Source organism: Callithrix jacchus, chromosome 15 (genome assembly GCF_049354715.1).
Source record: "Callithrix jacchus isolate 240 chromosome 15, calJac240_pri, whole genome shotgun sequence".
NCBI classification, from domain to species: Eukaryota; Metazoa; Chordata; class Mammalia; order Primates; family Cebidae; genus Callithrix; species Callithrix jacchus.
The window spans coordinates 61,133,955-61,151,769 of NC_133516.1; the positions used below are offsets into that span (position 1 = coordinate 61,133,955).

At 38.6% G+C, this 17,815-nt stretch overlaps 1 protein-coding gene across 1 annotated transcript in view; it reads left to right on the forward strand.

Annotated features, from left to right (window-relative positions):
• The window catches only part of LOC100415537 (leucine rich repeat neuronal 1), a 330,007-nt gene that overhangs the window by 148,804 nt on the left and 163,388 nt on the right, over window positions 1–17,815 (forward strand). The window contains exon 2 of the transcript XR_013527445.1: window positions 17,602–17,740. The gene's annotated coding sequence lies outside the window, so the exon portion shown is untranslated. The remainder of the gene's footprint in view (window positions 1–17,601; window positions 17,741–17,815) is intronic.

A 17,815-nucleotide genomic window follows, 5' to 3' on the forward strand; every position in this document is an offset into this window, starting at 1 on the left:
TTCATCATAGTAAAAATATTGAGACTTATCAAATGTCCATCCCATCAGGGGAATGATCTATGCATATATATGCAGGAATTTAAAATAAAGAGGAAGACTTACATGTATAATGACCTAGGAAGATATCTACCAATACAAACAGCATAATCCCAAATGTATGAAAAAGAGAAACCAACGCCAGACATGGTGGCTCCCACCTGTAATCTCAGCATTTTGGGAGGCCAAGGTGGGCGGATCACCTGAGGAGTTTGAGATCAGCCTGGCCAACATAGTGAAACCCCATCTCTACTAAAAAAAATACAAAATTAGCTGGGTGTGGTGGCAGGTGCCTGTAGTCCCAGCTACTCAGGAGGTTAAGGCAGAAGAAGTACTTGAACCTGGGAGGCAGAGTTTGCAGTGAGCCGAGGTAGTACCACTGTATTCCAGACTGGGTTCCAGAGCAAGACTCTGTCTCAGAAGAAAAATAAAAAAAGAAACCAAGTTAAATCTGAATGTATAAAAATATATGCACAAAATAAATATATATTTATTTAAATGTACATAAAAAGGTTGTCAATCAAATATTTGCAAATTCTTTATCTAATAAAAAAAATGTAAATAATTATCTGATATATGATTTGTGAATACATTATTATTCACAAATAGCTGATTATATACAATGTACTCATTTGTAAGGTATATGTATCTAATAATCATATATCTGATATATATCTAATAACATACACAAATATCTATATATATTTGTAAATAACATATCACAATATATAAAGAATGCTTACAACTCTATAAAAGAGCAAATAACCCAATTAAAAAATAACAAAAGGTTTAAATAGATATTTCTCCAAAGAAGATACACGAATCACACAAATAGCCAATAGGTACATGAAAAAATGCTCAAGATCATTAGTAACTGGGAAAATGAAAGTCAAAATCGCAATCAGATACTACTTCATGCCCACTCAGATACCTTTAGCCATATTGACTGACAATAACAAAAGGCAGCAAGATGTAGAATAGTTGGAATCCTCACACTTTACTGGTGGGAATGTAAAACGGTGTAGCTACTGCAGAAAACAGTTTGGCAGTCATCCAAAAGTTAAATATAGTTACCATATCACCCATCAATTTCATTCCTAGATACATACCAAAGAGTATTAAAAATACACATTTACATAAATACTTATACAATAATGTTCATAAAGCATTACTCATAATAACCAAAAACTCAAAGCAACCCAAATGTCCATCAACTGATGAATAAACAAAATATGGTATATCTAGACAATAAAAATATTATTCTGCCATAAAAAGGAATGAAGTACTAACATATCTACAAAATGGATGACCCTGAAGACATTATGCCAAAATAACACAAGTAAAACACAAAAGTCTTTTCATATGATTCCATTTATATTAAATGCCCATAAAAAACAAATCCATAGAGACAGAAAGTTAATCAGTGGTTGCCAGGGGGTTGAGGAGTGGGAGGAATGGGAAGTAACTACCAAAAGAATGATAAAAATGTTCTAAAATCAGACAGTTGCACAACTATGTGAAAACAGTAAGAACCACTAAATTATAAATTTTTAAAGAGTGAATTTTATGGAATGTGGATTATATATCAACAGAGCTGTTATTAAAATTTTAAATGAAAATTGTAAGAGGTCTTGAAAAATACCTACCAAGCCAATAACAGTGGTTATTTGGGGGAAAGGGAATTAATGTATTTTTAAAAATAAGAATAGACTCACACCACCCTGGGCAATGTAGTGAGATCCCTTCTCTATAAAAATAATTTAAAAATTAACCGGACAAGGCAAGGCACACCTGTAGTCCTAGCTACTGAGGAGGCTGAGGTGGGAGGAGTTCCAGGCTGCAGTGAGCCATGATTGCACCACTGCACTCCAACCCAAGTGACAGAGCAAGATTCTGTCTCAGGTAAAAAAAAAAAAAAAGAATACATTTGTATTAGTCTGTTCCCACACTGCTATGAAGAAATACCAACTGGGTAATTTATACAGGAAAGAGCCTTAATTAAACTCACAGTTTCATAATGCTGGGAGGCCTCAGGAAACTTATGATCATGGCAGAAAGCAGAGGAGAAGCAGGCACCTTCTTCACTAGGTAGCAGGAAGAAGGGAAGGCAAACAGGGAAAATGCCAAGCACATGTAAAGCCATCAGATCTTGTGAGAAGGCACTATCACGAGAACAGCACGGGGAAACCCTCCCCATGATTCAGTTACTTCCACCTGGTCCAGCCCTTGACACATGGGGATTATGGAGATTACAATTAGAAGTGAGATTCATGGGGACAGAGCCAAAACCATATCAACATTCATTTATTTCTTATTACTTACATAACTAAAAATACATTAAAAAAGAAAGAAAAGTCCTAAGAACAACATAAAATGGTAGTGTATTAAGAAATGTATAGCAGTGCATTTTACTCTTTTTAACTTACAACCTAAGAATAAATATTAATTGCAGAAAATAAGCATTTAAGAGCATTTTTTCTAGGCCCTCGGTATATAAAAATAGCCAAATTTTCTTCTAAGACTTTATGGTGCATATCAGAGTGGAGGCATGTACACAGCCAAATGTTAAATACTGTGATAAATGCTATACTACTAACGTCTACCGCTAGCTCTGGAAGCACAGGGACAGGGACCCCAGGAAGAGGAGCTGAACTTTAAAAGATAAGCAGAAGTTAACCAAGAGGAGAAGAGCTAAGGCAGATAGGCAGTGAGAACAACATGGGAAAAGCCTGCAGATATGCTGGTGCATGGAGTTTTCTAAGAACAGCGAACATCAGTGGCTGTGACCCTAAAAAAATGTCTTGTTGGAGAGATTCTTGCAGATAAAAGGGTTGACTGGAATCAGACTGAAAAGAGCCTTAAATAATCCCTTGCTAAGGATGAGGTCGTTATTATGTAGACTAGACCAGACGGAAAGAGACTAGAGACAGGGAACTCAGTTGGAGATTCCTGAATTAACCAGGCAGGAGAGGAGCTTGTGAATAAGAGCAGGGGCAGTGGCAGTGAAGCGGCAGATCAGATTCATGAAATCTTTCAGAGACAGAATAGGCAGGACTCCATGATGGACATGGGAGGGAGATGGGGATGTGGTAGTGACTCCCAAAATCCATTAGTTGTCAGAGCACATATAGGAAGATTATAGTCAGTCTTGTTTGCCCCTCAGGAAATAAAATGGAGATGAAAGAAAGAGTTCCATGTCCAATAGGAGAAAATATGTCCTACACTTTACATGCCTCTGGATAGACAGACTCTCTCAAGCTTTTGTGACATTATGTGCTGGTGCAAAGGATTATTTGTTAACATTAGTATTAAGCCAAAAATAGAGTATGTATCATGCACTAAGTCAAGTGCTTTACATGCATAATTTTATTGCATCCTCAGGATACTGTTTTGTAGAGATGGGAAACTAAGGCTTACTGGTATTAAGAAACCAAGCTCAAACCCAGACAGCCTGACTTTAGAGGCCAATGTTCTTAACTTCCGTGCTGTCTTGCTTCAGACAAGACGGCTCTGAGAGATTGAGTTAAGCAGCTTCAGTTATTTACTTCTAAAGTAGTCAAGCCAGATAATAAACTCATCCTCCTTTCTCTCTCTCCAGATCCAGTGCACATCCAGAGCATTTATCACTTTCTCCCAGTTGAGATCAAAGTGACTCCTCAATCTTCTCAGTGACTTTCAGGATGTCAGCAATGGCCCCGTGAGGCAGGTGCATCCATCAGTGAGCAGCACTGCTCTTTAGCCTGCCAGGGAATCCAGGTAATACTGAAGGGTATTCCAGCCATTCTTTTAGGGCAATGAGACTATTCAACCTAATATTTGGAGATTCAGAGATCCACTGTGGGAAATGTAGGTTGTGTTTTTACTACCTAGCATATATTTGCTTCTTTTTGATTAACTTCATCCCTTTCTTTTATCTGGTGACCATACACAATCTAGATTTGGTCCATGTAGTTGGGCTGAATGTACTTCATGTCTACCTTCATGAGTGAGTGCACAATTCAGGCCTGACCAATCAGAGCATCTTCTGATGCTAAAGAAGAATGCTTGACAATTCCAGGGACATCCACATGGCAAGACTCTCTCTGAGCAGGTAGCCAAAACAGAGGGATAAAGAACTGAAATATGGAAACAGGGAAACATTGAGCCCCTGAATCAAGATGCTCTTGAAACCTAAGCAGAAATTATCTGTTGGCTACACATGCCAGTACATTTCCCTCGATGTTTAAGCTATTTTGAATTTCTGACATCTACAACCAAAAACAAAAAAGATATCAGAAGAAAGAAAAACTGAAAAGACCTGTCTCGAGAACAACTAGAAAGTGACGAGTGGGCAGCTAGCTAGCCTGCTTGCAAAGGAAACATCTAGAGGAGGCTGCTTTCCAGGCATTTATAAGACTGGCCTAGGAGAAGCAGCCAATGTAAGAGCTGTCATACCAGGAAATGCTCGGCATTGGCCTGTAAATAGTACATTACATAGAGGTGCTATGGGGCCCAAGCAACCAAAGAGAAGGTTAGATAATCTCTGTGACCACTGCATGACTGCTGTCAGCCCAGCTGTCTCACATTCTGGCAAATAGTGTCTTGTATCCTGACATCACACACCTAAGTTTTCCCTCTCAAAATGTCCTCCCTCATCAAGCCCAGGTGTTCAAATCCTAGACATTTCAAAATTCACCTCTAGTTTTGCCTCCTACAAAAAATCTTTCCTGGTCATTACAGCCTTTTATTGGAGTGTTCTTTGAGTTCCTATAATGTTTAACCTTAATACCAACTACATGGGATCCAGGCAAAAGAGTTGAGTTTACACACCTAATTTGGAAGATATTCCAGAAGCCTGATCTTCATCTGTGTTGAAGGTCCATGGGGAGGACACAAAAAGAGGAATTATAGGTTACTGCCAAGTCCACAAGAAGTATAGATTTGAATATTTCAGGGAGAGAATGATAATATTCTATGATTTTGCAGTTCTACAGAGGGCATCTGTAGAACTGGGGAAGGACAGTGCTTACCAACAGCCAAGAGTCCAGGCACTTAGCCTTGAGTGCGGCAATTCCAGGTTCCTTCCTTCCTCCAAAGGGTCAAGGACTAATGCAGAGCTGTGGGTGCAGTGCTGTCAGACACCCTGCAGAGGTGATGCCAAGAGTAAGGCAAAATATGCCATTGTTGATAGGGAGCCCAGAAAGCCAGACTTCAGCAGACACCAAAGAGTCTATCAAATTGCTCTGATGGGAGTGCTAAAATGTGTGCTCTGAATGAAGAACCACCCTCCTCCCCGCACCGACCACCCCCAAACAGGCTTTCTGTGAGCAACATGGCTGTTTATTCGCCTGGGTGCAGGCGAGCTGAGTCTGAAAATGGAGTCAGTGGAGGGCGGAGGGATAGGAGTTGGTTTTATAGGTTTAGGGTTAACAGTGGAAAGTTAACAGAAATAACTTTAGAGTGGTTTTCTGCAAGCTGGGAAGGGGTCATAGGGTGTGGAATCACAAGGTTGACTAAGGTCAGTTACAAAGTCCAAGGGCCTTGTCAATGGAGGCCAGAATAAGAAACAATAGAAGAATGTCTCAGGTTAGGCACCACAGGGGTTACCATCCTCCCTTCCAGCTACTTCAGGTTTTCTAATTCCAGAAGGCCCTCCAGAAGTGTACGTGCAGGTCACGAGGGTGGCCGTGCCGTCCACGGTGTGACCTTAAAGGAAGGATCCACAAGAGCAATGCTGGGTAGTAACACCTGCAATGAGAGACACCATGGAGAGTAGCTGCTAGACTTGTGGCTACAAGCATCAAGAAAATCCATTGCCTGGAGCTGCCTCTGCAAACATCAGCTACACTCTCACTAGAGAGCCTGCCAGAGAAACACTTCCCAGCAGAGGCTCAGCTTCTTGCTCTTCCAGCATGAAAGGCTATGTGGTTTTGTGTTTAAGATGATATACTCTGAACTGGAATAATGCTCTGTCCCTGACTACTGTATGACCTTGGGGAAATCACTTGATCTCATTCTAAGCAACAGTTTTATCATTCATAAAATTAGGATAGTACTACCATCTTATGGGGATGCTACACAAATAAAATGAGATAATGCCCAAAAGGAGTTTTACCCCATGCCTGGTACAAGATAAATGGCTCAGTAAGTGTTAGGCATCATCATTATTATTGTCACTATCCGGGGGAAGATTGTGGGGATTAGAAGGTACACTTGCTGGTATGTCGAGACACCTTCATTGACAAGAGAGAATAAGAAATTCCTCCCTGAAACCCAGAGCAGATGGTGGTCCAGGCTTGACTGAGGGCTCACACTGATCATTGAGAACCTGCATTGTAGAGACCTGAGATTCCTACTGCATATGTATCCTACAAAGAAAGATTACAGAGATGCTATCTTGAATTGCTTGTGAATTTTTCCATGTGTTGGTTTTGCTGAATTATAAACTTCTACAACAGAACCATATGTTTCACTTCTTATTAAATCTCTCACAGGGTCTAAGTCAAAGTCAAAGGACCGTCATTCATCAGTTGATTGGCACTAGAGTGGTTGGCCTAGAGTGGGTGGCTATTGTCATTTTCAGTGTCAGAAAATCTTACACCCTATCAGAAGAGCATAAGAGAAAACACAAAAATTAGAGGACACAGCAACGTAACAGTTCTATAAAGATAGCACATATTGGGAGTCTAAAAAATATCCATATCTTATGACATAATTCTAATTCTAGAAAATCATCCTACCAACATATCTAAAGAGTAGAAGGAAATTTATGAAGAAAGCCATTCTTTCAACAGAATATATAAACAGAAAAATTTTGAAACAATCTAAATATCAACAATAAAGGATATGTTATATAAACTATGAGTCCTCTTCAATGTAAACCAGCTATTGAATATAATCCTTAAGAAGCATTTTCAAAAGTTTAATAAGTGCTTATAAAGTAATGTTCAGCAACAAACAATTGCATACAAACTAGGATCTCAATTATGTTAAAGTGTGTAGAATACTGAGTGGGTATTTCTGAGTGGTAGGATTTGGGGTGCTTTTAATTTTCTTGTTTGAACTTTGTGTTTTCTATTTATCAAGTTTCCTGTAATAGTAAAACTACTAAACTGTTACTTCACATTATGCATGTGAAAAGATTACCTAGCCCCGGTGGTCATTGTAGCCAGCTGCAGATGGTAAATCCAGCTAGACCCTGGCCTGGCTCTTGAGAGGTTAATATCTGTGCCCCCACTTTCAAGGCCAAACAGGGTAGCAAGCTGGGAAGCTGGTAAAGGAGCCTAGCCTCTTCCTCTGTACAGGATACTGCAACATCGAAACAAAGCCTTCTAAATACTCCCCTAAGGAGAAGGAAGACCAGTATCTGTGATGTAGCTACTCTCTGCTGAGACATACAGGAAAAAAAAAATAGGTCTGTCTTATAACAAGACACCATTATATCTCAGGTTAACCTGCCATTACCTTCCAGCACGTAGAAGCTGAGGGCTGTTTCTGCAGCCCTATCCTACCCAGTCAGCCCTCTGCAGGCTCTCACCTGCTCTTCTCACTGCACACCACCATTTTCAAGCAAAGCTCTGAAAAGCCCTTTAATGCCCGAGAGTCACAGCCTGTGTTTGTGTTAATTACTAGAGGGCTCAGTTCACAATATCACTTAATAAAAATTAATCGTTTTCAAAAAAAATAAATTCATAATCTTCTCAGTTATCAGAACACCTAAAGTTATTTATGTGAATACTGGAACAACATTATAAATGTTTGCTTTAATACTTCATTGATGAATCACATGATAATTTATAATATCATATTTTTACCTGATATATTTAACTGGCCATGTTCTCCTAATTACAACAAACAGATGAAAAAGAATTTCTGAGTTATTTCCTCTTTCCTGCAGAATCTCAAAGGATGTTCATTGTGAATACTGACAAAATAATTTATTATTATTTTCCTAGATTCTGACCATCTGTCTGCTAAACAATTCATAGAAATTCAACTCAAAAAGAAAGTCTTTGGAGATAGAATGTTAATATACCAGTTTAGAGAAAACAACATACAATTACTTTTGCACAAGGTCAGTTGGAGAATAGTTTGAGAACTATCTAGAGACACCAAGATATTCTCAAGATGCTCTAAGTATTCATTTTGATCCTATGACTATTCTCAGCACAAACTCGGGATTTTAGTTTCCTTCACTGATACCTACTAATAAAAAAACTTCCATGTATTATTTATGAGAAGAGTTAAGCAGATAAACAATAAAGTCTCCTGACACTCCAAAGGAAAATGAAGAAAATATGAGTAAATATAAAATCAATTTATCAGATACATTTTAAAATTCCAGCTGTTAGAATCAGAAGGAATCGCTTGCAGAAGATCATTTCACTCCATCTCTTGGCTTTATGCTGACAAGGTACTACTCTATCCATATGAGCAAAGATGTAGCCCCAGATTAAGGGGCAAGGCTTTTGGCACACAGCTGGTTAGCACCAAGAAGCAAAGTGTAGTTAGATTTCAGTTTCTAGTATCTTCATACAGGCCTATTCCCAATGAACCAAGCTACTTCTCTTTTAAAAATAATTCTCATGAGGTCAGGAGATCGAGACCAACCTGGCCAACATGGTGAAACCCCGTTTCTACTAAAAATACAAAAATTAGCTGGGCGTGGTGGTGTGTGCCTGTAGATCCAGCTACTTGGGAGGCTGAGGCAGGAGAATTGCTTGAACCTGGGAGGTGGAGGTTGCAGTGAGCCGAGATTGTGCCACTGCACTCCAGCCTGGCGCCTGGCGACAGAGTAAGACTCTGTCTCAAAAAAAATAATAATAATAATAATAATAATTCTGTTGAAAGCATTAGGGGTGTCATCCTGTATTTATTCTTCATGTTTTAAATACACAGAGCTCACAATTCAGTAAGGAAAACATCAACATGAACAATATCCATGGTACTTGGATAGCAATACGAGCACAGTGCTATGGGAACATAGAAGAGGGAAGAATGCATTCTGCTAAGAAAGTGTTAAAAAGTTTCACAGAAGAGCTAGGCCCCAAAGATGAGTAAGAGGTACTTAGGCAGAAGGAACCATGAGAACAAAGGCATGGACGTGAACAACGTGTTTGAGGAGCAGCAAGCATACAGCATGAAAGGTAATGCACATCAAAAGCAAAACAGCCTTTGCTTTTACACAGACCTATCATGGTAAAGCATCCTCACAGCTTTAGGTTATTTCCGCATTCCCCAGCCCTTCTGAAGGGCATCGTTGTGTTTTCCTTGCCTGTATCCTGTACCCACTGTCAGGAAAGGCCTTGCCCTTTTCCTTTATGCCAACTCCCCACTGTCCCTCCTGATGCATCTCCAATATTGCCTCTTCTCCAGCCTCCCTGGGAGAGTTACTTATCTCTTCCTTTGTGCTCCTATAATAACTTTTACATCTCTTGCAAGAGATTATTTGAATTATTTGTTTATATACATGTCTACCTCCCAAACAAGTAAAAAACTGTAGGCTTCTAAATAATTGTATGTTTAATAAACATATGAATGAATGACCTTCTATATGGAAAGCTAGGTGCTAAGGGTAATAGAGAGATAATATGCATAGTCCCAGTTCTCAAGGGAAATAGACACATAGACAATGTATAAGCGGAAGAATAATTTTTAGCAGGGAAACATTTTCACCCAACCGAAAATCTAACTGCAATCTAAAGATTTTCACATACAACCACTTGGCATTGACTTAAAATACCACCCAGATGAGTTCATAAACTCAGATCCTTTTCATGTTACATTCTTAGCGCTCATAAAAGGTGGTCTGAAAAGGCAGATCTTTGGGTGTAATTTAGTCATATTAAACAGAATTGTAAGGGAGAGAAAATGACTGTCTAGTCCTTCATCACTGGGCATGTAATCCATTATAAAGGTATTCAACTCATTGGTAAGTGTGAAAATGACAGAAAATGAGTCTACTGACAAAAAATGCAATTAGACAATAAACTATGATTAATGCTTCACAAATCCAAAGCTTCTCAGCCTTATTGTCTCCATTTGTTATTCTCATGAATTATCAGACAATAAAGCACAGCCACTGCTCCTAAAAATAAAAATCTTATTAAACTTATTATCCATAAAACTGCCTGAAGACATCGGCTCTCCTTTCACCTCATGAGTTACTCAAGATAATTCCAGGGTCAAAGAAATATCTCATTAGCAGTACCAGATGTCAGCAGATGTGTTATTAAACTGCCTGTCACTCAAGCCTCAATACTGAAAAATACCTAGGTCACCTAATGCTTTGTGCCATCCACATCTTTTCACATACAATAACAGGAACTTCAATGCCTGGAATTGTTATTAACAATAATTGTAAAAACTCAATCATTTCTGGGCTGGCTTTGAGTTAATGGGAAAGAAGCTACTGCATACTGGTAAGAGATGATTGAGAGAGGACAGAGAGAGTATCAGCCTCCTTTGGCTATGTCATAATCCATTCAGCTGGCGATAACAAAATACCATAAACTGGGTAGCTTATAAACAACAGAAACATATTTCTCACAGCTCTGGATTCTGGGAAGTCCAGGATCAAGGCACTGGCAGATCTGGTGTTTGGTGAAGGCCCACTTTCTGATTTACAGATGGCATCTTTTTTGCTGTGTCCTCACATGGCAAAAGAGGCAAGAGAGTTCCCTCGGGCCTCTTTATTAAGGGCACTAATCCTATTTCTGAGGGACCTGTCCTTCATGACCTAATTATTTTCCCTACCTCCTAATACCACCACATTAAGGATTAGGATTCAATGTATGAATTAGTGGGTTACACAAACATTCAGACCACAGCAGGCTATCTTAAATACCACAATCTGGGTGACTTAAACAATAGAAATGTATTTTTCATAGTTTTGTGAGCTGGAAGTCCAAGATGAAGATGTCATCAGGGTTGGAATCTAGCAAGGCCTTTTTTCCTGCCTTGCTGTCACTGCCTTCTTACTGAATCCTCACATGACTTTTTCTCTGTGCACTCACAGAGAAAGAATGAAATGAGCTCTCTGGTTTCTCTTCCTCTTTGTATACGGTATTGGATTTTGGCCCTACCCTTATAAGCTCATTTAACCTTAATTATCTGCTTAAAAGCCCTATCTCCAAATACAATCACATTGGGGTTAAGGCTTCAAAATATGAGTTTGATAGGAGACACAGTGCAGTCCACAATGGATAGATGGATGGATGGGAGGAAGAGAGAAAGAGAGGAGAGGAAGGGGAAGGGAAGGGACGGGAGGGGAGGGGAGGAGAAGGGAGGGGAAGGGAGGAAAATCATTAACTCATGAAGGAGGTAGGACTAGGATCAGACTTAAATCTGCTGGAAGCAAACCATTGCCTGAGAGGTAAACAATTGGAAAGTGTTAGAAAGGTCTCATATTGTTCCAACACGCTGCACATAAACACACATGGGCCACAGTGCCTAAAATTTCATATTAACCAAAGATTTAACAAACATTTATTGAAGAAGAACTTTGTGTCTGGCACTGAACTAGGTGTTAGTTACAGAGTATGTTAACTGAATTCCTGGCTGAAGGCATTTATATTCTAATACGAATGGAAAAATCTATGTGTAAGAAAGTTGTTCTTAACCTGATTCACACAAGAATCACTTGTGGGACTTTAGAAAAATACATATTCCATAATCATATCTTCTGAATCTAAATAGCCTGAGGGAGGCCCTGGGCATTGAGGTATGTATATATTACATCTCTCCAGGGGATTCTGAAGCACAGGCAATATGAAAATCCAGTCCAGACTACTGAGATAAGCATTGGCCTTTTCTTCTAAACACTAGAAGATAATATGTGAACAATATAAAGATAATAGAAGATATTATGTGAAGAACCTACTACCTCAGTGTAAGTAAACTCACTAGATGGCTAGCAATAAATGATCCAGAACAACATGAGACTACTGGGAAAGAGAAGGCATGATTGATTTAAGAGAATGTACATGAAACCTGATAGCAGACATGAAATCCCTCTTTAAACATAAAGGATTATTATTACTCAATAAGGTCACCAGTTTACAAGGCAGATCATTTCATTTCAAGTGCTTCCAAATACTGAGCCAACACCTGCTCCTTTGTAACTTTATTCCAATGTGTCTAGTTCCATACTTTTCAGTGCATGTCTTCTCCAGAAGTTTTCAGGGTGAGAATCTACAATGCCTTAGGTCTAGGACCATAGCCGTCTAAAGTTCCTAAGCAAATCTGGACAAAGGCTGATCAAGATCACTAGGCTTAGCCCTAGAAATATTTGGGAGTCTGGAATTAATTTTGCAGCCATTACCCTGGGCGTCAGTGGATGCCCAGGGCAGCTGCGTCTCTATTACAATGCAGTGTTGCCTTTAATCCCACCTGCTGCCAGCCCTTAGTCTAATCCATTCAACTAACTTCTGTCTAGGGTTCCTGTTCTCCACTAGAGCTCTCTCAGGAACCTAGCCTGTTTGGCTGTGCTCTGATACTCTGTCCAGTCATTGCCACCTGCACACTTCAGGGTTGGGTTTCATTTCCTATACATCTAGTCAGTGGCTGAGTGACATTTCTTTACTAGTGACATGCCCAATATGCTATATGGACTCCCAACTTAGATCACTGATTCTCAGATGGGATAGTTCTGCCTCCAGTGGAAGATTCCAGAAACTGTTGATGATATATTTGATTATCACAACAGTAAAATCTGCTTCCTTCTACATTATCACCCCGTATTTACTGGCCTTTAGAGTGCGGAGGCCAGAGAAAATAGACATCCCACAATGAAGGCACTGGATAATGCACAGTAGAACAAAGATTAGTTCTACTGTGTTCCTTGAACACTCACGTAGATGAAAAACCTCTCTGTTAGTATCTGAGCCTGGAAGCCAACTCTGTTTCATACACAATCTCAAAGTACTTTTTGCAGTATGTTTCAATATGCAACTAACTTTCCAGGACAGTCTCTAGCCCTAAATCATAGGGAGAAAGCTTTACCAAAAATTGTTCACCACCCTGAAAATCACTTCACCAATACTACAATGACATTCTTGCTACTTAAGTCACAAGTACAAAGCTCCTGTGTGAGTCTGCATTTGCAATTTCCATTCTTTATGTAGGAATAAGCATCTGACTACTTCAATATGTCTGTTAGTGTAACCAGGCTCAAACATGTCTGTATTAATATACATATTATGTTAGTTTTAATTATTTTACACTTTTAAACCTACATGTTAAAATTAGGGCATAAACTGATTTATTTTCTGTGTAAAATTAAGCATGAAGAAGTATTACCTACAAATTATTTTTGAGAGCAAAAAGGGCACTACAAAGTATCTGTTGGAAAGAGGAGACATTGGGTCTGATAGGTTTAAGTTCAGTAGTAGCCTTTATTCAGAATAAAGTCAATATTCTCAATAAACCCAGCAGGTTCCAGCCATACTCTTTCATGGCTTGGCCCTTACAGCTGCATCAGTTCCTGCAGTTCAGCTCCCAGCAAGCCATCCTCCATCCCAAGGATCTCCCAAGATGCCTTGCAACCAAATCTACCCATTGGCAGATGCCATCCTACAATTCTAAATCCTAAAGATTATTTGTGTAATTCATTTTAATTAAAAACTTGACTTTTAGCAATAATAGCACAGAAGAAATTGGTTATTATTTTTAAAACCTATATTTCAATAATGCTTTCACATATATTGATTTCATTTGATATTCACAACAACATGATGAGATGATCGAGAATATTGTGTATTTTGGTATCTGTTTTAAAACGAATTGTGAGGCTCTGAGATTCTGACCAACTCAGTCAAGAGAGCTGGGATTGGAGTCTACACCTTCAGAAGCCAAAAGCAGTATTATTGCCACCTACATAACACTGCCTTTAAGGTGAAACAAGGAGAAAAAACAACAGAAAGAACAGCAACAAAAAAGGATCAATATGAAATGTTGAAACATGTAAATACGAACAGGGTAATGGAAATTTCTGAAAGCCGAGAGAGGAAAATTCCACACCACAATCCAAAAGAACTGATTAAGCCGGCTTTTTTGACATGTGAATATACTCTTCCATTGCAACCCACCAGGGCTCACATCTTTGCACCCACTGTACACAATGCCTTTGAACATACACAAATGGCTCCCCAAGAAGACACTTAAAAATAGCTGTGCTGCCCTCTACTGTTGAAAAAAGAGCAAGTATAAAAATGGCAATCAGATTTGCTACTTAATGTTGTTATCTCTAAACTGGTAAGTAAACAGCAGCAAAGCGCTACAAACATCATTTCATTATTATCAGTCGGTGGTTCAATAGTAACTTTTGCATCGAAATAAATATTTTGACATTAATGAAATCAAACAATTTATTTGGCTTAATAAAGACAATATCCTAATCGTTTATTGTTGGTGCTATCCTTGTTACTTGGACTGTGTGCTCAAGACTAGCTGAATACATGAATATTCAGTACTTCAAGTGAGGTTTCAGATCTTGTATTGTCAGGGCTAAATAAACCTTAAAGGTCACATACAGGTAAACTGACGTCTTACACATGACAACTCTGATCCATAGGCAGCAGCTACCTGGAGAAATATATAAATAAGGATTTTGAGACTGTCCAAGTTCAATGACAAAGAAGATCACAATTGATTGGTAATGTCTTCCAAGTAAGAGAAAGTAACATAATACTATACATGCAACATCCATGTTGTCCCTGGGCTAAATCAGACTGCCATCCCTAGGCTTATCTGATTACTTTACAGATGAGGAAATCAAGGCCCACTAAGATGAAACTGCTTGTTAAAGATCTCATTGCTGCTGGAAATTAGGCTGAGTCAATCCTATTATTGGGTATATACCCAAAAAAATATAAAGCATTCTACCACATAGACACATGCACATGAATGTTTATTGCAGCACTGTTCACAATAGCAAAGACATGGAATCAACCTAAATGTCCATCAGTGATAGATAAGACAAAGAAATTGTGGTACATACACACCATGGAATACTATACATCCATAAAAAAGAACAAAATCTTGTCTTTTGCAGGAACATGAATGGAGCTGGAGGCTATTATCCTCAGCAAACGAACACAGAAACAGAAAACCAAATACTGCATGTTCTCACTTATAAGTGGGAGCTGATGATAAGCATTTATGTACACAAAGAAGGAAACATCAGACACTGGGGTTTAGTTGAGTGGGGAGGTTGGAAGGAGGGAAAGTAGCAGAAAAGATAACTATTAGGTACTGGGCTTAATTCCTTGGTGATGAAATAATCTGTACAATAAACCCCCATGAAATGAGTTTACCTATGTAATAAACCTTCACATGAACCCCCGAATCTAAAATAAAAGTTAAAACAAACACCTGTAATGTGAAAACCCTTTACTAGTGGGATTAATACTGTTTGGGCAATCATCATCCCTGTAGAAGTAGCTGTTAATAGCATTTTCCACTTGCTCCATTCTGGGCAGTGTACTATATTCTTTACCAATGATTATCTTATTTAATTATCAAAGACCCCTTTGCTGTTGGATATTATTACCCTTTCTGTTTTTTAAAGAAATTAGGCTGGATCAAGAATTCAAGCATCCTGTATTCTGGAACATTTTTCTTGCCATTAGACATAAGTTTCTTAGCCAGACTTCGAGGAACAGAGCACAAGAAATTCTAGCCCAAACTTTATAAAGTAAAAAGTGATGTTCATTTTCAATACAGCTTTAAGATAATTCTTTATTGTCACCAAGGCACATACTTTTTTCTTTACATAGACCAAAAGCTTTTGTGAAAGGTAAGGAAACAGACAAAGCCTTTTCATCTTACAATTGATCTTTTTGATGATTTGTTCATAAAGAAATAGAATTTCCCATTGTGAAATCATTTCCATGGTTACCTATTGATTTCCTATAGGAAGCCTGCTGTTTACGTGGCCATCAGGTCTTTATTGTGGAGGGTAAATCACCCTCTGAGTTTTCACTTTATCTGCAACCTGAGGCATGTAAAAATGAGCTCTGCAAAATACCAGAACAAGATAAATAAATGATTCATGCGAATTGGTTTTGCATGAATAAGTGATTAATCCTTTTTCAACCCTGCTATGAGAGAATGCAGATTTAATATAATTCTATGCAAATAGAAGCCCACTTTTCTGAATTCTGACCTAATTATAGGTATTTGTGAAGCAAAATATATGTAAAATTTCTGTGGTTTTTAAAAAACTGATGATACTGCTACTGAAAATCAGCAACCAAACTTCTCTTTATAAACCTTAACTGCAGATGCACATGGATGAGATTGTGATTTACCCTAAAATTTCCTTCAAAGCATCTTGTAATTTGGCATTTCAAAAGTATATGACCTTAGTGTTCCAAAGTAAAACTTAGCATTGCTCACCAAACAGCCTAGTCCTTTAACCAGAGTCCATGTGGCAGCCTCAGCAGCCTGAATTAATTAGGCTCTTGGAAGAAATACACCTAGGACTCCCTAGTTTTCACATAATGAGAAATCAGTGGACCATTCAATAAATCAGTAGAAAACTCAAGAGCCCAAGACAACATCAACAAAAATAAAATCCTTTAAATTGGGGACATAAAATAACAATTCTATTATATAAAGATGTGCCTCTGCATTGTGCTAGAAGCTTAGGTCTCTTCCTCCAAGAATATTTCACCTGTAGTCGAGGACTTTGAACATAAACCCAGACCAACCAAGTGATTCTATTAAAGTCAGGAAATAAGAATACTAGGAGGAAGAGATCATTTTTTAATAGAAAGTGGTCAAAGAAGGCTTCTTGGTTGCTGCAAAAGTAATTGTGGCTTTTGCCATTACTTTCAATGGCAAAATAAATTGCATATTTTTTAGGAGACTTGCAAGAGCAGTGAGATTTGAATATATATATAAATGGAAAATTACAGTAGCTAACAGTGAGCACTTACCATAGGCCAGGTGCTCTGCCAAACCCTTTATACACTACCTTATTTCATCTTCGTAACTATCCAATGAAGTGAGTAAGCTACTATCCTCTTTTTTATAGGTTAGAATGCTGAAGTTAAATAGTGACAGGGCTAGTTCCAATGATCCCAGTGCATGCCATCTCCTGAGTCTACAGTCATAACTAAACCACTCTGGGCAGAGAGAAATAGGGAATATAGTGGCAATGAAGCAAATCACATGGCAAGAGGGTGACAGAGGGTAAATCACTACATCAAGAGAGACTAATGTAGTGAAGGGAGGAAGGGCTGGGAAAACTGCATGAGGGTGGATTATAAAGAGTTCTGAATGCCATTCCTGGTAGGATAAGATTTGAGAACTGAACCCCAACTGAGAAGGTGCCAATTAATTCAGGTGGCACTGACCTGTGAGGCTGAGCAGGTCTTAATCACCAGAACACTAAATGCTCATTATCCAACCTTTTAATTAGCAAAGAAACTACCCCATCTGGAAAAGTTTTCAGCAAAGAACCAAGATTTGATCACGGTGTTAAGGGGAAAAAAAAAGAAAGGAAGAAAAGAAATAAACAATCCTCTGATCTCTCCCAGGCAACAAATCTGTATTTCAGATGTATGTCTTCTTATCTTCCAGGTCCCCACTGGAGACAAAATGAGGAAAAGGAAGAACAGATGGAACTAAAAGCAGAAGGTACCTGATGAAAGAAAAACAGCAAGGCTGGTGAAGGGTGTTTAGAGAAGGACTGGGAGAACAAAAGAAAGAATTCTGAAATGTAAGGTTATCTCCTCTGCTGAACTACACACACAAAATGGTTCTATTTGCTGCTTTGCAATATTTAGTGACTCTA